We start from the raw sequence: 24,411 nt of genomic DNA, 5'->3' as shown, positions 1-24,411 counted from the left end.
TGATTATAGTAAAGATTTTTACAGTGGACAAACGATCTTTTCGTACACAGAGATCATGATATTTCATTCTATTTTGAAATCTATGTCATAATCTACATTTTTTTCCTGTGCTCTGAGTTGAATTTGGGTGCAAAAACTTTATTACATCATCCCAAATAACTTCAGTAATCTATAAATTCTGAGTAGGGAGAATAGTTTGAAACACATAAGAACTCTGAGTCAGAGAAATGAATCTACATAATTGTCTCTGACTTCCCGAGACAGACAACTAGGTCTTCAAAAGAATTGTTGGGGGGCCAGGGAGATGGCTCAGTAGAATAAGTGCTTCCCTGGCAAGCACAAGGGCCTGAGTTCAAAAAAAAAAAAAAAAGAATTGATGGGCTTGGCAGAAATGAATTGAAGCAGTAGAATCTGCTGCTGCTGACACTTGAGAAAGTCCCCTGTGGTAGTTTCTTCACATGACAAGCATGGGCATAGGAAATGGAGACAGATGGTTAAACAAAAATCAAATATGAATAGCCTACACATTCAATTTGGTTATTCCATTGGAAATGTGTTTTACTGTATAATTCTGAGCTTAAAACAGTAATCAATTATTATCTTATAATTTCTGTGAGAAACAAATTAGAAGTGGCTCATCTGGATATGACCGAATGGTACTTCTCCATGAGTGCCTCAAATGTTTCATCAATTGAAAACAAATACAGAGTCATTTATTCTAGTTTGCCATCTCAAGGACAGGATAACTATTTATGTTTCAACTAAGCCAAAGATAGACATCCTTACTTTCTAGTATAAAGCATTCAGATTTTCTAAGCATGGTATTTTTCAGGTAGCATAATCCATTGAGTGAAAGTACCATGTGGCACTCTTTGTATTGTCCCATGGGAAGCGGTGTTTGTGGAAGTTCATGCAATACTCTGCATGTTGCTGTGGCTATGAATAATAAACCTTTTCTCTGTCTGTGGAATTTATGTGTTCCTCCAAAATCCATGAAAATGTAGTGAGTTAATGTTATTTGTTAACGAGAGTAAATTATTAAACCCTTCATAGGTTGTTGAATCCTGCGGGAGGTCTCTCCTGAGGTTATAGTCATGGTGTTGGCAGGGACGGTGGCCATCTGAGGACTGACTGGAGCTGGAGGATCTGCTTCCAAGATGGCGCACTTCCATGGCTGGCAAGATGGTCCCGGTTGTTCTGAAGAGGCATTAGTATTTGCCTTACAGAAACCCCCATATGTTGATCCCAGTATGTCATATAAAGCCATTTTACCTGGAGTGAATGATCCAAGAGAGTACAGGAATAAAAGCCACAAGAAAATTTATAATCTAACTTCAGAAATCGTGTTGTTGGAATTTAAACAACTAATTTGAAGACAACAATGTGTAATACAACAACCATTGTCGAATTTCTATTACTTTATTAAAATTATGTATTTGTTTTACTCATTTTTGTATTCTCTTAAAAAGAAATAGTTAAGTAGATGAAAAATAATACTTTTGAAATCTTTTATATACTGAATTAAGATTAGGCAATGTAAGCAATTACTTTTGTGAGATAAATTTTTAGTTTAGTTTAGTTTAGTTGTTTTTTTTTTTTTTTTCATCTGTGATCAAATTCAGAACCTTGTGCTTGCCGGGCAGATGCTTATGCCACTGAGCTATCCACTGAGCCCTTATGTGAGATAAATTAAGGAATGGAGTTAATAAAATATTTTTCTATTCACCTATCAGAGTAACTCTAAGATATCTGTTACAAAAATCTACTACTGAAAAAGCATCCAAGAAATAATATAGTTTGCTAAGATATTCTATCAGAAGAGCCATTAATTATGTCATTCTTAATATAAGTTAACATCAGTTAACTTATTATAAATTAAGTATAATACCTCATAATATACTGTTATACAGTGTAAAATTTAACACACACACACACACACACACACACACACACACGCATATTATTATAGAAGATACAAACCTGAAAAACATAAACACCCAGAGTTTTTGCAGTGGGTTCTTAGATGACTTGGGAATGCCATTAGAGTCACCTGAAATAATGACAATAATGTAAGAACTTCTGTGCCCTTCTGAAATTCAACTTGAGTTGGCCCAAATAGCAAATAAATGATAGAATTCATGTTTTAATGACAGAATAATGAACCATTTTACCAGTACTGTATAATTAAGCCCAGAAAACCTTGAATTGTTTCTTTTCTCTTAGTGAAAAAGTTTCAGATAACTGTAACAATATTGTATGATAGTTAGAAATATTCTAAGAAATCTTATTAAATAACCCTCTGCACACACAATTATTTAGTGAAAATGTGTTTATTCATTGTTGGCGTGCTGTAGTAATTTTAATTTATATTTATCTAACTCTATTTGAAACTTTTTTTATTCTCTCCTTTTAACTCATTCCTGTGACAATTCTTTTCTCTGTAACTTCCCCAACAGAAAAAGCTATAGAATTTTTTAAATTCAATAAGCAAATATGGAAAAGAGATATCAATAAACTAAAACTCCACCAAGGGACCCAGGTGTTTCAGTGAGAGACATCTTTAGGACCATCAATTTGCTAAAGCAATAACACTGAGTGCCTTTAAAGCATGTGTTTCAGGGGCCTGCCTTGCCGGCCTGGCTCCCAGGTTATGCTGAGATGGTGATTGAGACCGGGCATGGTGGCGCACGCCTGTAATCCCAGCTCTTGGGAGGCTGTAAACAGGCGGATCACTACAAGTCCGATGTAGTAGTGAGACTCTGAACACCCTGTAGACCCTTCCCTAAAATATAGAATATATATATATATATATATATATATATATATATCACTATTCAAGGACAGCATAGACTTGCTTTATTTATTTATTTTGTATTTTAGGAAGGCTATACAGGCTGTTCAGGATCTTGCTACTAGATTGGACTCCTAGTGATTCTCCTGTTTACAGCTTCCCAAGTGCTGGGATTACAGGTGTGCGCCACCATCCCTGGTCTCAACTGCTATCTCAGCATGCCCTGGGGGTGGTGCCGGCACGGCTGGCCTGGGGATTGAACCCCTGGCCCCTGAGCCTGCTTGCAGGTGCTTTAATCTGCTGAGCTCTTTGGCTGGCCCACTGCTGCTTACATCTCTTGTGTGTAACATTAGAAGGCATTCTGTTTACTTATGGTTACAAGGTTTCCTAAAATTTCCCAGCTCAGATAGAAACTGAATAAATGTGTTAATTGAAACTCTCCTGCCAGAGTTGCTGGTTAAGTTCAGTGCTCCGTTTCTCTGGATTTCGATAGTGTGTATTATTCTGGTAGATCACTGGATGTGCAATTGCGAGGCAACTGGTGGAGGCATAATCATGGATATACTCTCCCTTTCCACATCCTTCAATTTGCCAAGGGATTGCCAATTATTAACTATTCTGAGGTTGGGTCAATGAGGTGAGTAGAATATATGATTTATGTTTAGCAAAAGAGTCTATGTCCTTGCTCTTGCTTTCTCTCTGTCCTCCTACATTTGATTAAAAGAATGCATGGGCATTTAAGTCCACTAGGAGAAATGGCTATAGGGTAATAGGCCAGAGAGAATTTATTCCCCTATGACACCTGCAGGCCATCAGTTGGACCTCACTTGTGTTTGGTATAACTCTAGGGCAGGAGTAATCACTTTGCCCACAATGGAAGCCATCCCAAGAAGTGTTTCTTTTAGTTGCAGGTGAAAGTCTAGTGGAAGATTTGCTATTATGTCTTTGGAAATTTAATCAAGATCAATAATTAATTCCATCATCAAACTGTAGGCTTCTCGGTTATCAATTTAAAACATTATGTCTCTGCGTGGGATTTTTCTAAAACAAGAAATTCACAATCAAATATGTGATTGCAGTTTAGGGATGCACATTCATTTTGGCACTGTTTTGCAGTAAGCAACAGGTGCTCAAGAAACACTGTTCTTTTGAAATCAGTTTCTTTCTATACCTAATTCCTGCCTAGTCAATTATTGCTTCTCATGTCTACTAAGCATGTCACCCTGACTCATCCACGTGAGGAAGAGGAGAGACGAATCATCATCCCTACATCTCCTTGTCTTTCATTTTCCTCTAAGTGCTCCAAGACAGGGAATGTACAACTTTGTCAGCGTTCAAGACAAATCTTCAACCTATGTGTATAGTCAGACTGTGTTTTTAGGTTTTTGTTATTTGTCTTTGAAAAACATTGGAATTTAAGAGTTGAGTTTATTTTCTATCTTTAAATAAAGAAGTTGCTTTTGTGTTTTCATGGTTACCAGGTAATTTTTTTCTCTTTCTAGGTGCAAGAAGTTCATTTATTTCTTTAATAGCTCATTATGTATTTCAGTATTTTTCACAGTAGGCAAAGATTTACTGTATTCCATCAGAATGTACTGATTTCCCTATTCCAATTAGCAAATTTTCTATCTTAGTTTAGAATAGTAATAGTGGGAAAACAACCAACAGCTGTCTTCAGAAGAAAAGTACGACAAAATATTTGCCCTTAACCTGGGATTTTTATATATAACTCATTTTTTGGTACAATATCTACTGGCAAGGGTGAACCTAAATAGTACTTGAGCTGCATGTTAAACAGCTTGCCTGAAGACTGAAGCATATTCTCCTTGTATACTTTCTGAAATCTGTCTGTATTTTATTTTATCTCAGAAAAAGATTAAAGAATAGAATTATGTTAGAGCTCGTGGAGGCGTGATCCATACCCTTTTGATTATATTGAAACATTAAAATGTCATCAGCATGCTAATTTTGTCATCTCTCCTGCTAGAGATTTATTCAGTGCTTCAATCTATTACATTACTCTGAAAACAGCATTTATTCTGATTGTGGAATTGTCATAGGCAGCAACTAAAAACATCTGGAATTTTTGTTTAAAAGGAATGCCTGATTTCAATAATGCTACTTCGAAATTAATTTTGTCTATGAAAAAGTCAGGACTCAATGATTTTATTATTTTTTTCATGTATTTAGGACAGGGTCTACAGGGTCTCACTACACAGATCGGACTCTTAGTGATCCTCCTGTTTTCAGCCTCACAAGAGTTGGGATTACAGGCACACGGACCATGTCCAGTCCCAATTGCCATCTCAGTGTGCCCCTGGGTGGGGCCAGCCCAGCATGCTGGGGATTGAACTCCTATTCCTGCTTCTGCCTAAGAGGCACTTTAATTCACTGAACTATCTGGCCAGCCCTTCAGTGGTTCTTGAATTATTCAAATGTAAATATTCATTCCTCCAACCAGTTTTATTATTGGATGTCAAAAATCAGAAAAACAAAAACAAAATGAGTTCAAATATTTATTAATAGTTGGGGATATAAAATTGTCTCTGGTAAAACTTAAATTTCAGGAATATACAATCACCTGTTATGTTTTGTTCATTTGTTTTTATTCTTTATTATAGAAAGAAAAACTTACCTAACTCTGTGACACATTTAGGATACTATAGACACAAAGGATGGATGGAATTAATCTCTCCCAGATGATGCAATACGCAGAGTTGTCAAAACAGACAAAAATATAACTTAGCTTTCTCTTGTATAAACAAATACAATTATTTTATCTTTCTGATGTTCAATTAATAGCTGTGTATATTCATAGAGCAGGGGAAGAGCAAAGAAAGGCAAATACATGTTGACAATAATTTAGAACAATTTTCAGTGTGCGTATCTCCAATCTATCATTTTAGATTCCTAAATTTTGATGACCTTTAAAGCTGAAATAAATGCTCATTTGTAGAAAACTAGTCCTGGCTTAGAGAGAAGATATTCTTTATCTCATTTACTTGAATCTTCATAATTTTGCTGTAGAATTGCAATGGTATCATTAGAGAGTGCTGCCCCAGACTTCATGTAGGATGTTTTATAATTGTTTCCTGAACTCTGAACAACTATGAGCTCCAAGATGCCTCTGTTATTAAATGTTTCAGACAGAGAAATGTAGATAAGTCTTAAATTTTAAAGAGCATCCAATGCAGGGTGCCTATAACATATCTGAGCTTAATGTAAATGTCTACTGGCTATGAAGCATTATTTTAAAGACCAATGCTTATATCTTAGCTCAAATTCAGATGAGGTCTTACATCCAATTCAAAAATAAATTTGGCAAACTATATGGAAAATAAATATATTATGCTTATTAGACATATGTAGCTTTGGCTTTCACACCTTTTATTTTTAATTTGGAATATTTTTAGGTTTAGATAAAGTTGCAAAGAGAGTACAGAAGGTTCCCTTGTACTGTTACCCTATTTCCTGTATTCCATTTCTGCTAATTTAAAATTGGTGACATTACATATAGTAATGTGCTCAAGTATGAGTTGGTTGTGATAAGAAAAGGGTGGGAGGAAGAGAAGGAAGAAAGAAGAAGGGCAGGAGGGACAGAAAGAAGGAGAGAGAAAGAAACAGAGAGGGAGAGGAAGAAGGAGTGGGAGAGGGGAAGAGAGAGACAGAGAGAGAGAGAGAGAGAGAGAGAGAGAGAGAGAGAGAGAGGGAGAGAGAGAGAGAGAGAGAGAGAGAGAGAGGCTACAAACACTTGATGATGTAGGAAAGGTAGATGGGATAGGTTAATTATTTAACAGTTGTAGACACAAAATAACGAAAGGCCATCTCACATTTTTCAATGTGAAAACTTAACCCAAATCCATCGTGTTCTCTCAGAGCCACAACATTCATCTTACAACTACAACCAACCAGAAGCCACACTTACTTCTTCTTATGAACTCTCCTCCATTCCAAAGCTTTCCCTGCTTTATGTTAGCCTGCCTCTCTTGCCTATAGATAGTACAAATACAATGGAAACAATTTATCTTTTCTTCTAAAAATTCCTTCATAGTAATGTTCTTAGGTCTAGGTCCAATGAGTTTTCCCAACAGGTATCCAGTCTTGCTGCTAGAAGTTATGGGAACTTGTACCTGCACCTGGTCCTTTCGGCCATCATCTATAACAGCTCTGCACATCCTTTACCTCAGAAAACCTATTCCTCAATAAGTAAAGTTAGCAGCTGATCAAGTAACTCAGCTTATGTTTCATTTATTCGGCTCAGATGATTTCTTATTTTCTTATTTTGAATTCTTCACAAGTCTGTGAAGTTGGCCCTATTTTTTCCATTTTATAGGTAGAGGAAATGGAAATGACTTATCAAGATAAAGAGCTCTTCAGTGATAGAAACATGTGTCTAACTCACATCTGGGTGGTTCCCAAACACATTCTTTTCAAAGTATCCCTCTATCTTCAGCTGTTGCTTTTGAAATGGCCCCAGGTGGGAATATCGGTCCTTTCCTCCAAAGTCACAATGGTGTCCCCATTGTCAATATATACACCTTCCTTCACCTAAAAAACTGTGCTGAGAAATTGGGCAAGTTAGGAGAAAGCAATGGTACAAACTTCTATTTGTAATTCTGGGATTAAGGACCAAAACCTTTCATCACGCCATTCTGTTTCAGCAGAGGAGGATTTTGCTATTGGCATGTACATGCATTCTTCCTCTTCTAAGTGAAAAAGACAAAGGACAGAGTTTTAGAGTTTGCAGCTGGGTTTTTTTCCCTATTCTTTGATCTGGAGGAATAAACCATAAAATATCCTTAGAAAACCATTTGACAGGGTCTAGGGAAAAAAGGTTGGGAATCTATCCCCCCACCCATACCACCTCCACATGCTTTGTTTATATCACTCAAAGGCCAGCTCAAAGCAGACAGGAGAGAAACTGTGCAAAGTTGCTCAGAGAACTGAAGAAAATAAGGCTCTTTGAGAGCTTGCACCTCTCTGAATATCAACTATTCCACATTGAGAACTCAGGTGTCACCTTGTTTGGAGGGCTTCCCAGAGAACAAGGACCATATGCTGAAAATGTGTTCAGGTATGCCGAGTTCAAAATCTATATTTTAATAAAATAAATGAATAAAATAAAACCCATTATATTTGGTGAAAGAGATTGCAATCATCACAATGGTGAGAGTTTTTTAAACCACCAAAAGATCTCAAAAGAAGTTATCATATACTGGTTCCCAGTTTAGTTGTGCATAGACATGGAATTGTGAAGGTATCATAAAATTAGATTTTTTCATATTCAGTTTGTAGAAACTGATAAATAATGTTTGCTTAATACTTTTCACTTGTAATACATTACCTTTGTGTTTTTCTCAATATTATCAAAGCAGCATTAATCGAAACAGATACTGCTACTGGCTCGGAACTAACTTTCATGTCACAGCTCCGTGTCTCTGGTGAGTTTCTGGGGTGACTGTGCAAGGACAAAGAAGCAAGAATCACACTTGGAGTCTTCTGGAATGTGTTTTAGAGAAGTCATTTCTGGGCAACGAGTTCTCTCATCCTCATTGTGCCTGTACTACCCTGCCAGTCTATCGAAGGCTAGGCCGCTTATCTATTTCTCTCACTCTATTCCACTTAGAAAACATATCAACACTACCACCAGCACCACCACCAGCACCACCAATGCCACCACCAATACCACCACAGCCACTATCACCACCACTACCATAACCACTACATCCATCACCACACCATCAAAACAACCGCATCCATCTCTACCACCACCACCACCACCAATACTACCATCACCATTACCATGACCACCATTACCACCACCAATTCTATTACTACCACCACCACCACCACCACCAATAATACTATCACTACCACTACCACCATATCCATCACCAGCACTACCACCACCATCACTACCATCAGACACTGATTAGTTCCTATAAACCTGTGTAACTCTAATAATGCAGTTTGTCCACCACTGACATTTGCTTATGTGTCATTTCCTAAAGTAGCTATTTTAAGCTTATTTATTATTACCTGCCTTAATCTCAGAAAATTGATTTGTAAAGAAAAATAAGATCACATCCTAATTTCCCTACATTATTCTTCTGACCAAGCCTACTTACATTGTCTTGCAGTGTTTTCCACAGCTCTTCTGTTCATACTCCTCCTGCCCTTACTTCATTCTTCATGCTTTCTCTGTGCTCCATCTATCCCTTTGCCCACCCACCAATTCCTAGTTCCACATAGTGTGCTTTTTTATGGTAAAGTTTTAATTAACCCTTGAAAGTGAAAGTGTGTGATATTGCTCAGACTACTGTAATATAATAAAACATATTAGGCAGTTTAAACAACAAAAATGTACTAGAGTCTGGGAAATCTGAGACCAAAGTTTTGTGAGAACTTCTCTTTTTAGTCTCTTCTTATGTCTCTCGGGCTAGCAATTTATTTTTTATTAATTTTAATGAGAAAGAAATAGCAATAAGAGTTTAAAAACAGGTTAGTAGGATAGCTACAATAATTAATACATTGCATATTGTTGTCTTCATAGTAGTTATTCAGAGTACAAGATGCAGACATGATCTCTTGTCTAAATATTAGTACAAACCTCTCTTTTCTTTGAGCTAAAAGAAAGATGTATAACTATCCTATGTCATATATACAGAATATATATGACATATATATTGATCTATTGCTATTCAGATATTGAAGTGAGAGAATTCAGCAAAATAACCCAATATAGTCCAATAGTACATAATAGTAGTGGGTTATCAGCAGAACTGACAATGTCAGAAGTTGTTGACTTGAAACTTTTACAGCTCAGCATAGTAATATGGCTTTACTTTTTATACCTCATGGTTATACTTTTCTGCTGGATGCTTAAAACTAAGTTAAAGCAAGAAATATCTAACAAGAAATGTAACATTTGTACCTGACAAGGTCAGTCAAGCTATGACAATCCAGGCTAGCAATTTCAGGTGTGTTTCTCTTTGTGAGTGCACAGGGGGAGGCAGAGAGCTTTCTGATGTCTCTTCCTATAGGACCAGGGTCTCATCCTTCTTACTGCATGTAATTTGTTACTTCCATTATGTTCCCATTTCGGAATATAACTGCAGTTGAGGTTAGGGCTTCAGTACATGAATTTAGAGAGATAAAATATTCAAACAGTAATTATGAATTTCACCATTACTTACATAGTAAACACTTTTTAAAAACAATATAGACAATATTTATGATCGTGTTACTAAGATAATATGCTACACTATTGTGATTTTTCTATATTTTCTCTAGACAAAGACAAAAGGCATGTCCTGTGTTTTAGCCATTTTTGTATCCCGTGCAGTACCTGGCACAGATTATATGAGGGGGAAGGCATCCCACCACTTTTATCACTGCACCAAAATCATTTAGGGTCAGCTCATCCAGTAAAATTAACTTTGAGTATATGCAGTAGAATAGCAAGGATGATATATTTGAGTTATTTTAAAGTTAATGCCCTATGTAAGGCATGTATTCATTCTTGTAAAGAATACTTCCTTCAACTTGATTCTAAAATAATTTAAAGACAATACCGTATGCATAAGTCAGTATGAAAACTTGTACACATTTCTCAGTAATTGGAATGGAAAAATTAAATAGGTTCATTCCATTCATGGCTGTACATTTCAAATTATGATTATGGCAAAACTGGGAGCTGATCATGACTTGAGCTCAGTATCTATTTACAATTATTTCTTTCGAGTGATCTGAGTGGCTCATATACACTTTCAAGGCCATAAAGCTCTTTTCTTTCTTTGTCATCGTTTTTATTTTGGCCTTGAACTGATATATCCAATTACCTCTTATAATTGTAGATCAGACTAATTTTTTAGTTTTCTGTTTGTGATCATTCTTACTAGTTCATCAACTTTATAGTTGTCAGAAAGGCATTTTTGCATGAAATTTAATTTCTACAATAAAGGTTGAAAAATTATCTTGTCTCATCAATGATAAAAAGTTTACCACATTTCTGCCCTTGTTTTCTGTCAGAGCATAATAATTCCTTGAATTATCTATATAAAATATTTTGCATTGTTTGGGAAACAATCTGGCTCCCTCCCTTGATAGGAAATCGAGCTTGCACGGCTGAACATCCAGAGGAATATGTTTACCGATGAATTATCTTCCAAGGCTCTGACACCACCCTCAGTTATGCCAGATGCAAATCATTTACTTTCTGTCAGTTCAAATACACAATCTTGTTTGGATGGCTTAAATCTATGCTGGCACTAAAATATAACAAGCAATATTGTTCAACTTTTGAGTAGAAAGCATGGACAAATGTATATAGCACTAAAACATGGAAATAGCACAATGTAACATGCATTTTGCTAAATGTGATGTAATGTTAGTATAATATGCAACTGTCAAAGGACTAGTGACATTTACTTTTAAGAAAAAGAAAAGTTTCTACACAGTGGTGAGCCTAATGTTTCACATTTAAGACCACTGTCATGTCCATTATGGCCTTCAAGTCTATTACATCTAATAATGTCAAAAATCAACCCCTGGAAAAATTTTAGGGAAATAGTTGGTATTTGTGGATGTAAGAATGATTTTAGGGTAATATTCCATAGAGTTTGGCATCTTATCTAAATTACCTAAAAAATAAAAGTTGACTGTTTTTAATTGATTTTCTTCTACTTATGAATTAAGTTGATTGGGATTTGCAAAACCATGGATCACTAAGTCATTTCTTTCTTAGGGTTTGGTGTGAAGACTGATGAAAACAGCATAAGTGACTAATTTCTTCATGCCCTGAGTAGATATAATTTATATTTATATAAAATTATGGTATAAATTTGCGAAGTCTGCTACCTGAGGACAATGAGTCAAGATCATACATTATTGACTTAGAAGAACTACACTTAAAGTATTTGTTTCACCACTAATTTGTAGTATTGAGAGTTTAAGGCCTTAGCTTTATGATTTATAAAACAGGAATGACTCCTAATAATCTATAAAGAGGTTGTATTTATTTAAAATATGTGGTATGCATGCATGTATTTCTGACACATAGAAGTTCTCAAAACCATTGTGGATATATGAGGATCTAAAGTACTGTAATTGAATAATCACAATCAATTATCTATCTAAACAAAACCCAAAACAAACCACAAATCCTGTCTTTTGTGGGTAAATCTAGATTTACTTTAAGACGGTTTCCTATTTTCTCTACCTAAGAACTTTGCTCTGTTAAATTTGAACTGGTTTAAACAATCATTTCTGGTTAAATTTTTTTCAGAGATAGAAGTTAAAGAACATCTTCCCATTCAGCATTAGAAATGCATTCATGCCAGAAAATACTACATAACTTAGATCCTTTCATATGCTTTTATATTAAGTATCCAACAAACAATACATGATCATGAAGTTCTTTTCTAAATCTATTTTTGTTATGATTTTAGAGCATTGTAGTTTTTATTCACAATAGAATTTGTCTAAGTTGATTACACTATTTTAATACATTGATTATTTTTTTAATACATTGATTCTTTACTGAGGGACACAAGCACCATCTTCAGGTCTTTTGTTTCTTCCTGAATGAGGACACATGGAATGAACATCAGTGTCCAGCCTAGCCATGCTTCTTCACAAGTACAATACAAAGAACAGGGCTCACAAGAAAGACTATTCTGCTTGCCTGGCAAGCAAAAGGACCTGAGTTCAATCCCTGGTTCCACAAAAAAAAAAAAAAGAAAGAAAGAATATTCTGAACCGAATTTTCAACAGTGCTGCTTTTTTTTTTTTTTTTTTTTCAGAACCAGGGATTGAACTCAGGCCCTTGTGCTTGCCAGGGAAGCGCTTATTTCACTGAGCCATCTCCCCAGCTCGAGAAGAATACAACAGTGCTGCTCTTGAGAAGTCATTTCTGTTGGGTTTATATCACATGAAAGTGCAATCCTCTTTCAGATCCAGTAGAAGACTATTTCAGATCTTTAATGCTGGAATAATTATGAACGTGTTTTCAGCCTCATGCACAGGTGATACAGTCCAGAAGGAAATCACACACACACACACACACACACACACACACACACACACACACACACATATCCCATTTCCTATAGACGATGAGCACACAGCCTGAGACTTTAAAGCAGTCACATTTAAAATCATGGGGGTATCACATGTTTTAACTTAATTACTCCTGCTAACAGAGGAGACTCATACCTATTGATAAATTTTCTGCACCACTTAAAGCAATTGAAAACTGGTTTTGCTTCCTAAAGTACGTATCAACCACTAGAGCAAATAGTTTCTAAAGGGGGCTTGAGTCCCATTATTATAATGTATTCAATGTTGAGAGCATAAAAAAATCTATATATGTTAGGAGAAAAAGAAACTGAGCAATAGGGGCTGGGGATATGGCTCAGTAGAATAAGTACTTGCCTGGCAAGCGCAAGGGCCTGAGTTCAATTCCCGGTTCCGCCAAAAAGAAAAAGAAAAAGAAGCTAAAGCAAATTTCCTCAATTATTGAACTTGCTATGCACAAACTCAGGGTTCTATCTTTAGTCTCATAAGTTAGTTATCTATTTTTGTTTTAAAGCTATTATTCCCCATAAATAGCTTTAAACTGCATATTTTTCAAAGAGCTGTTTCCCCCTATATTAACTTGAGCTCATTTTACTTCTTGAAATTATTTTCTTTCTAATTTTCTTCAAGCCAATGCAACCATGAGTATGAGACTTCTAATTTGATACTCTGTCCAAAAGCCTTTCCATGAACTTGTATGCACCAGCAGATCCCTGCCAATTTAGGACGTATGGCAAACTGAGATTAAGCTGTCTCAGGCTGGCTGATCGTTTTGGTCAGATAGTGAAGCGATCTGTGCCGCAGGCTTCCACCACCACCAGAGGAAAAGCTCTTCTCAATTTTGCTGGTTAAACTTAAAGAGATTTTAGTCATCCACGAAAGAAGTGAAATGTAAGATCTACATCTTAAACTCAGTTTTTAAAGGCCTGTGCCTTCAATAACAAAACTCACAGTGACAGTGATGTATGATTTTCTTTATGAGACCTGAAAACTGATGGATATGTGATCTTATAAATGCTTAGACAAACTAATGCACATAATTATATTTTCCATTTGAAGTCTATTGCTAGGCATTCTAATACAATATCATTAGTTGAAATGGCCGTGATGATGCAGCTTGGGCAGTTTGTCACAGTAATTACAGGGTGATTATTTTTGACTGGAATAAAGATTTCAGTTTTAGTACGGTGGAAAAGGCATCAACACAAATTACAAACACTCTTGGAAAATTATAATAAAAACTTTAAGATTTTAATGCGTGTTTCAACATTATACTGAAACAATTTCTCATTAAGGCAAAGGTCCATAAGTTAGCTAAATAAATCATTTTTAAAGTGATTAAAATACGGCTTTGACAAAAGGATCCCACTTATCTCATTAATAGTTCCTATGTATAAAAATGTCAACATTAGATAAAATTTGTGTGTGGTAAATAAGGCTTATGTCATAATTAACAACCTTTAAAGAAAGGACTTTTTTGAGCAGGCACAAAAGCATAGCATTTATCTTCACTATTTTCACGATGGTTGATTAAAGTAGACAGTGTCCTAACATCTGTATTGAAAACTATATTAATCAATTGATTAATCATACAACATTAATCAAAAGCCTCCCTAAGTGTTTTAGTATTTCAACGGCTCTTAGTATTTTCTATCAGATCGCTTTTAAGGTGTCCATTAAAAAGATTAAATTTGGGTGGTAAATATTGAGGGGTTGTGGAACTTGTGGCTTCTCACTGGAAGGTCACAGCCACTGCTCATTAGTGCTACTTTTAATGGGATAAGAAGCAAAAGTTTTGAATATGTGACTAAATCAATTAATCAGTCCTGCAGTGGATTCATTCCAGTAAGCAGTTTCGTATTTGCCGAATCGGCACCAGGGCCATCTGGCTGATTTGTCCTTAGCGATTTGGCCTAAATCAGAGAATACTTTTTTATTTGAATTTAAGTTGAATGGCTGATAAACTGATGTAGCAATTGCTATTCAATATGTTGGCTTGTAGAAACTAGTTAACAGTCAGGCTTTATTATTAAGAATGTATTTAAATGATCTAAGTTGCCCTGTACGATGAATGTAAAAGTTCCTATTACTGAAGTGAACCGTCTACAATCAAATGAATTATATCAGTGCTTAGTGAGATTCAATTTGACTTCATAGTGCACTTTCAAGTTTACTAATCAACTGTAAATTTGAAGATTAGTGTCTTAAAATTGGTTAGTTCTTAGATTTCCAAACATTTTTATATGTAAGATTGGCTCGACAAATTCTTGCTTTAAATGTGAACAGCGTCAGTGTCAGAAGCAAGTGGAAAATTTCTCAATATAATTCAGAGAATGATATTATGCTGAACAGCCATTGGATAGCAGACACAATTGTTTGTCATTTTCAGAAGGTAGTGTTCTCATTAGCCTCTTTTCTGTCCTCTTTCTCAACCTACAAGCAATACTTTTAAATATAACATGTATTTAGACTTTTTTATAACATGAAAAGGCTTGTATAAGCTGCAAACTATTTTGATCTTATAATTTTTAATATATTTTGATAGGGAACTGTTAAATGTTTTCTTCCTGTGATTGAACAAAGTTTTATAATATCTTTTAATGAAATTGAATTATGCTGCTTTTTTTTTTCTTGCTGTCGTTTTGGGAGCTTTTGAAACAGAATTTAAACTATAGGCATTTTAATACATAGTACGACTCGTCTGTTTCACTTTCCTGTTGGGTCAAGAAAGATTCTCCAGACAAGACAATTCTGGGAGTTTGTTTAAAGGACTTCGTGATTTATGCAACCCTTAATTATTGTTATTTTTCAGCAAAATGATTAGATGGTTGTTTAAAAATCTGCAAACATGTCCTGAAGCTTGAGTGACGGACATATTTAGATATTAGAATATAGCCTGACTATCTTCATTTTTCAAAGGATGATTTTTTTTTATTTGATAGTCACTCAGTGTGCAAATACGTATTAGTAGATATGAGCTGGTGATGCTTACATGGAAAAGGAAAACGATAGTATACCATTTCTGCCCTTGTCATTTGGGTAAGATTCTCTGCAGGAGAAAAAAATCCTAGCTTGATACATACCCGGCCATTAAAACTCTTCCTTTATTATAAGTTGTTCAGTTGCACACATTCCTTAGAGGTCATTTCAAAGTAGATTTTTACTGAGCATTTTGTACTATAGAAAGAGAAAATTTAAGTAATTCATTTAGTTCCTAAAGTTGACCAACCACGTGTGTTAGTTTCTTACTCATCTTAATTTTGTGCTATCAGCAGTACAGTGCTTTAAAGAATGTTACAGAATAAATCTAATTATGATAAGGTATGGTAAAAAATTGGGTTCTGTTAGAACACACAATTTACATTATAATTCTGAATGTGTATTTTGATACAGAATATCTGAACTATATTTTTAGTTGATTAATACTGAGAGCTACAAACCTTTATTTCAGTTCTCTGCTGTTAAGTAATTACATGAAAAAGAAGCGTGTCTAAAAATAATCAGAAATAGATTTGTTTATGGCTCTGTGCATGTAGGGTTCAATGTATTTTCATTTTTCATTTAGTAATATTTTTATTTTTCTATAGACATGAATCTCGGCTGCCTTCAGCAGGGAAGGAAATATGATCTGTATAATTTCCATTTCTTCTTCATTGAGCAAATGTATTTTGATATTCTATAGTAGGTTGGTTTGTGGCTTATCATTTTTGTACTTAGAAGCAGGTGTAAGTGCTGTGTTGAAAAATATTACACATTTAAACTATGACTATGAGAGGGCCAGGGAGATGGCTCAGTAGAATAAATGCTTCCCTGGCAAGCGCAAAGGCCTTAGTTCAATCCTGGGTTCCACCAAAAAATAAATAAAAAAATGAATAAATAAATAAAAAATAAAACTATGGCTATGATGTATACAGAAACTCCTAAGTTTTAATATTTGTCAGTTTATTAGTTTAACTCATTGGGAACATAGGAAATACAATTAATTGCTAATAAGATCATTGCTTAATTTACTGGGTTAACTTTTACACCACTCAGAAAATACTTTAGAAAGATACTCATTTGTGTCATTCCTCCAGTAAATTAATTGACCTATGTGTCATGAAGAGTTAGAAGGAACTTACTGTGTCCTGTTTTGGGGAGATTTCGTGGAAAGGGCAGGATTATAGACATACGAAAGCCTTACACTTTGGAGACATAGATTTTGGTTTATGGGCTTTGACTAAGGTTTGAACTTTAAACATTCTTATTCAAAGGTTCATTTAAAAACAGAATTCTCTGAATTTCAAGTGATAACCCCTTTATGGATTTCAGAATTCACCAGTGTCAGCTGGGTTCAGGAATGGCATGTGCCTGTAGTCCCAGCCACACAGGATGCTGGAGAGGAAGTTTGAGCCCAAAACTTTGAGACAATCCTGGACAACATAGCCAGACTTTTGTCTCAAAAAATGTACCTTTATTTTCTATCCTGTTCCTCAGATACTTATAGGCATTATCTAAGAAAGTCAGAGAAAGTCTTCCATTTTTATTATTTTATGAGAAGAGAACATAACAGGTCAGTTACCTAATAACAGATTAATTATGAGGATTCAATGAGAAAATTACATTAATCCCATTTCGAAATTACATCAATTCTCAAAGAAATGTATGTATTATTGTGGTATAAACTAGGAACTTTGTATCACATTCAGAACAATTCATCTAGCTGAGGACAGTTTCTAGACTCACAACCCAAGTCCTTCCACATCTTTGCTGCCTTCTTAAGTGACTGTGTACTTTGGCAAGTGACTTACCTAAATGTACCTCCTACACAGTAGTGACTATATCAAACGCTTGTAGGGAAAATTAAATGAGATTGTAAAAGACTCCATGAGTAAGAGCCAAAGACAAGGTATTTTTACTTATTTATTCTAGCAGTTATTGCAGTTGGCCTTTGATCTAAGTATGATAAATGTACTAATAGTTGACAATATGCTTGTTCTTTCAAATTCTTTTTCTTCATATGCCTTTGCAATATATAATAATTATAATCACCTTGAGGAGTTGCTGTAGATACTTTTATCACATCTTACTCTTTCTTTTCCCATCCACCCCACCCTACAACTCCTGACTTCCATTCTCTCTTCAAAGTCCACTTCTGTTTTCTTCTGTCTCTCTATTATTTTGTGCTTTAAATTATTCATATTTTGTATTTCTTGTGTAAGAGAGATGACAATGTATTTAAATATATTTGAATGATTTCGCTTAGTGCTGTGTTCCCAAGATACATCCATTTTTCGAAAAATGATTGAAATTTATTTTTTTAATTACTGTGCAGTGTTTTATTGTGTATAGACCACATTTTCTTATCTATTCATCTGTTAATGAGCATATATGCTGCTCCCTGAACTTAGCTTTGAGCGTCTTGTATTAAGCTGTGACTTCACAACTAGGACTTGATCCATATCTAGAAATGAAATTAAATTTATCTTTGAAAGTTTCTGATTATGGCCAAACTCATACTATTATAGACATAGTGAGTGAACCAAGAAAATTGGAACTTGGATGATGGTAATTATGCTTAAAGGTAATCATTCCCGTAGCTATTGTCCTCTAGTCTACTGATGAGTGGATTAGGGTTCCCTGATTTCCTGCTGCTGAGAGAGAAAATTCAACACTGCAGTTTGCTACAAATACCCTGAAAATTCATCATTCTTCTGCATAATGCTGCCAGTATCTTCTGGTCAAATTTCATGGCTTTCTTTTCTCCCTTTGATTCTCTATATTCCATTTCATTTTCAATGTTAAATATAGTAACCAAAAATTTATTAAGGTTAAGTACAAGGGATAATGTAACATTCTCTTATATGGATGATATCTTGTCTTTTAAACCAACTTACTTTTCTTTCTTTCCTAGGAAGTTGCAGCTCTAGGAAAACACTCTAGTTTATATTTTCAGTTCTAAGACCACATTTGTTTTTAAAAATGTGCATTTAGTTTGCTTTTGATAAATACCCAAATAAATTCTATAAAAAGGAGCACTTAGAAGAATGGTCAAGGGTAATAGACCAAAGGTTTTAGTCACAAGTAAATAAGACATGAGATTAATGACCTAACTGAAAATTAAAAGGTTAAATCTAGTTGCCAGCCAGTCAGAAGTGGGTGGAAGCGTTTCTTCCACTCCAGCAAGGGAGAAAAAAATGAACTTCTAAAATGTTCTCATTTAATAAGGAGGCTATGGTATTTAATTAATAAGTTTTGTTAAGAAAGACTTAAAAATTAAATGTTTGAAAGATTATAGTAGAGAAACTAACACTAAATTTTTCTAAAATGGTCTACACTGAATTTGTAAACTAGAAGGAAAGTTTAGATACAATTTTCAAAATCTTGTGTGTGGCATTGCTGCATTTATTGCAAAAGACAATTTTTAACATTTATTTAATATTTTAGCACCAAATTTCTCATAATTTTAAGAAGAGACTTCCTCTTATTATTTAGGGTGTAATTTTTTTGGAAAACAATTGGAGAATTTTTAAAATGCTAATAGAGACTTTCAACCAGTTCAGAACAAAGTTCATGTACTCAAGGGTTATAAGCAACAATTCAATTATAAATTCTTATTCTATTAATAAGAATTTTTGCTTTCTTGTATTTTAGGGAAGAGTCTACCGTAGGGTCTCACTACTAGATCAGACTCGTAGTGATTCTCCTGTTTACAGCCTCCCAAGGGCTGGGATTACAGGAGCGTGCCACCATATCCAGGCTCAGTGCATCCCTAGGGCAGAGCCAGCACTGCAGGCCCGGGGATCAAACCCCCAGCCCCTGTGCCTGCTTGCAGGCACTTTCATTCACTGAACCATTTGGCCAGCCCTCTATGAAAATTTTTAATTAAGGTACAGAAAAAAAAGTTCTGCGTTATCATGTTCACTTTCACATCTGCATATATTTTCCATGCATAAAACATCTTATTTTCATGACAACACTATTATTTGGAAGCAATATCTGTATTTTACGAATGAATGACCATTCTGTTCGTCTATCACTTGATGCCAAAACCCATGTTCTCATCCCTCATGACCTTTATATTACAGTATAAAATAAATACTAAAATGAATATATAAACTGTTGTGCAAAATTCAGTTTACCCAGAAACTCACATTAGTTTTATTGTAATTTTCATTGAGTGAAAGTCTGTTTTTGACTAGTCATCCTCTTCCTCAAACTTTTGTCACCATAACTTGCAGTCAACACAATATAATTTACCTAGCAAAAGTCAGATATGTCAATTTTACTCAGACACAAAAGGCTTCAGATATATGTATTACTAGAAAGGGCATACTCAAGAATACCACATATTAAAGAGTAATATTATTAAGTTTATAGCTTGGTTATTAAGATTTAAAAAATTATATGCTTTCTTTCCTCTATTCCTATTTACACTGAAAATTAAATGCATTTAGTATGCCTTTGTAAAAATATGAAAATGTCTTCTTGGATTTTATAACGAGTTATTTAAATAAGGATTAATACAGAATATAAATTGAAATTACTATAGTTGAATTGAGGTGAATAAAGATATCCTGTGGAAAGCCTACATTTCTTCATCCATGATTCTGCTATTACAGTGATTTGTTTTTAATTTAAAAATATAAAATTTTCAAAGAAATTATTACTTTAACTGCAGCTTTGAGGTTGCCCACGAGTGTTCGCAGTTCAGTCTTTCACAGTTCTGACCCTGCACTAACTCTACTAATTCTTTGAAAGTTTACTTAAAGCCAAATAAAATTTTAATTTGCTTCAAAATTACTTGGTGGATAGTTACTGCAATTAAGCTTATGTTAGAAATTGGCACTAGAGGGAGCTAAGTAATTGTATCATTTATGTGTTTAGAGAACTTGAACATTCATTTAAAAACTTACATTTTTCTCAGAACCTGCTGATTTTACAAATATGGCAGCTATGTCTCAGCAAATTATAAGCAATAATGAATTAGTTAATTTTCTTTAGCGAAAACTGCTAGTGTAAGATTATTAAATTACTGTATTTCTACACAGGGAAAGTAGCTGCTCGTCAGTATATTAGGATTTCTAGGACTCTTTGGGGAAAGACATTATTACTATTATCAATGTTTATCACATTTTGACTCTAAAAGAATTAACATGTTCACAGTACCTGTTAAAATGCAAAATTTTGTTTTCAAATATATAGTTAGATAAGAAAATAACCTCATTAAATGGGGTCTCATTTCAGATAGAAAACAATAGTATTCTCCTGGAATGTTCTAAGAATGTAGTTAGCTTGATTATTTAAAGGACTGATTTAGTTCCACAATAGTATTCTTTCCTATCAAACCCACTCTGACTTGAATAAAATCTTGTGCTATTGCCTACATTAACACTTATCTCTACAAGGAACAAAAATTGAAAACTCCAGGATGTCTTCATTCATATGCACCAGAGACCCAGGCAGCAAACGTGTAATTCTAGAAACTTTAGACATTTGGTCCACAGAGACACATGAGAAGAGAGTTTACATCAAGTCAATTTGAGTGTGAGGTGGGGACTTCTCCCCTGGCGGTGACCCCATCCCGTGGCAGACTTGGTCAGAGAGGGACATATTTTACAGGAATTTGTAAGTGAGTGTATACATGTCCAGTAATGTCTATGGAAACTGACTCTTTACTTCACAAGTCCTGTGAAGAAGAAGAAAAAAAAAAAAACTTTAGTGGCTAAAATGAGAAGATCTTCATTCATATTCTATTCTACTTTGTAAATATGATATTAAAACATTAAAATAAAATTCATAATGCCTATTGTAAAGTATTCTTATGAATCTTTAGTTGAATCACTGTGACAATATCTAAATAAAAGTTTCTAATTTTTCCTTTATTTGTTCATATGAAGAAATCTTCTGCTGTTAATGACATGCGTACACGGACTGGCGAGATAGCTTGGTGGTCTAAGTGCCTGCCTAGCAAGCACAAGGACCCAGATTTGATCCCCAGTACTGCATGTGGTGCAGGCCTCGGAACCCCAGGTGTGTGGTGCATACCTGCTATACCAGTGCAGGGAGGCTGAGACAGGAGGATCACCAGGAGTCCAAGCTGCACAACGAGACCATGTATGAAATAAATAAATAAATAATTTAAAACCTTACATGTGTACATAATTATTTTAAATGGTATTAAATTCAATAAATAATAAAAATAAGAAGGATTGATCATCTGAACCCTATCAGATAAAACCATAACATTGATTTTTCATGATTCTCTTAAGAAAATTTAGCATTCTTTAAATTCTGCATTTTTTTGTGATTTATATAACATAATTTGTACCCAAAAGAATTTTTCTAATCAGTGACAATCTTACAATTTAAATTAGCAAGTGGTATTTCAGTAATAAATCTTGGAGGAGAAAAGAAAAGGCTTATAAACAATAAAACTAAAGCATCTTTCAGATACCTAAAACTGAATTCTTCACTCTTTAATATACATACTAACCACCTGAAGATTTGGTAGAACACAGATTCTAATTCAGAAGACATGAGATTCTGTATTTCTAAGAAGATTCCTGCTCATCTTCAGTGTATTTTCTCTGGATCGCAATTCAAATAGCAATAACTATCATTTCCTTTAATTCTGATTGAAGTGTGCTGAATTCAAATTAGAATTGAAAGCTAAGGAGAAGTAGCACTGGAGGAAAGGCCTGTCCTAATCTTAGAGACCTGAGATGCCAATGACTGTTGTTCATGCCCATCATGGGCTGATGCATAGGCACCCAGCCTGAGCATTGCACAACACAGTGACTCTACAGGCATGGGGCCACTTGCATGCAAACACATCTAGCTGCAAACCCACTTTGACTTCTCTGCAAAGAGGAAACAACATAAAATTACTCTTAAGAAATTTAATTTTTGAAGAGTAAAAACGTAAAAACTTTTAATTTTAAAGTTTTTCTTCTAAGGACCTCAGTCTACTTCAAAGGAACACCTGTGGGACAGAGGACATCCACAAGTGCAGCAGACTGGAGCATTGCATTGAGAATCAAATTCACCTGGATTTGTACTTAACCTAGGGCACTGATTACATACGTCATTTTAAAGAAACTTACATTTTGAGTTGATTTCATTGTAAGTATCAGTGGGATACAATACAGATCGGTTTTTTCTGTTGCTTACATTTTATCCTCTTATATATTTAGCTTTGGTCACTGGCAATTTTCAAACTTTAAGCAAGAGTTGTCAGTGCTCCAACTGGTACACACAAAACAGGAAATTGGACCATCAGTAGCAGAAGTAAAATGGAAGAACAGTTGAGATAGAAAATGAAAGAGAAATCTAGAAAGAATGTTTGTGTTTGAAAGAGATAAGCCTTAGAAGTAATTTAAGGATTTGGAATTCAGTATGTTTTAAGTGATAAATTATTATGAGCTGAGGTACTGTAGGATCAAAACAGGATTTTATTTTCAATAAACTCTCATATAATGAGATTCTCATATAATGAGAATGATCCTTGGTAAGAATATTTGTTTCTATAGTTCAATTTAATGGATTGGGATGCCATAGCCAAAATTGTAACTACAAAAAGGGATACATAGAACAATTATATGAAAATCAAATTAGCAATGCTTAGTGACCATTTGACCATGTTCACTAACATACCAAATTTTAAACATTTTAACATACCAAATTTTAAACATTTATTACAGTGAACAAGAAGCCCAACAGAGACAGATGCTAGTTTTTCTTTGAATCTTTTGGTGCACTTTGCAAATAATTGTACATCTCGGCCTGATCATGTGACCCAGGCAGCATGAGACACCTTTCCTCATCTCTTCTCTGTGTCACTTTCCTAAAGTGAGAAAACTTTCCTTAGGACCATCTTAGTCAACCTTCCTAGATTTTACTTAGACTTGAAATTATGTTCCTACCTCAGTAACAATACAAGCCCTGGGCAAGGACAGATCAATAGGGATGGCTGAGTACACCTCCACTTTTGGTAACCAAATAAAGGTGGACTATCCCATAGCACAAGGCATCCTGGGAAAGAATGGAGAGCTCTATTAGTGTTCTGTTGGAAAGGCTTGGGGCCGGGAGAGTCATGTGTGCACATCTATATATGCGCCTAATTTTGATCTTTTGTGGAAGAAACTTATATACTAACAACTACCTGATTATTCATAAATACTTATTTGATGTTTCTAGAGTAGACTATAAACACATCTTTACTTACATGCACATCTTCTTTATGCATTTAGAATAGGGTCTACAAAGTCTCATCACACAGATGGGAGTCATAGTTATCTTCATGTTTTCAGCCTTCCAAGCAACAGGATTACAGTGCATGCCACCACTCCCAGTCTCAGTTGCCATACACACCACCCCGGAGGGAGGAGAGCACAGCATGTGGTGCCAGGGAGCCAGCCCTGGTCCCTGCGCTTTGCCTAATCAGGCTCTTTAACCCACTGTGTTATCTGGCTGGCCCTTATATGCACTTTTTAAGGAGCTACTTCACATGTGCTTTCAATTTTTAGTGAAAGGACCAGGGAAATACACGTCTTGATTTTGAT

This window comes from Octodon degus, unplaced genomic scaffold, assembly GCF_000260255.1.
Source record: "Octodon degus isolate 3935 unplaced genomic scaffold, OctDeg1.0 scaffold00082, whole genome shotgun sequence".
In the NCBI taxonomy this organism is placed as follows: domain Eukaryota; kingdom Metazoa; phylum Chordata; class Mammalia; order Rodentia; family Octodontidae; genus Octodon; species Octodon degus.
The sequence above is the reverse complement of the archived record's forward strand: the minus strand, read 5'-3'. Positions refer to the sequence as shown.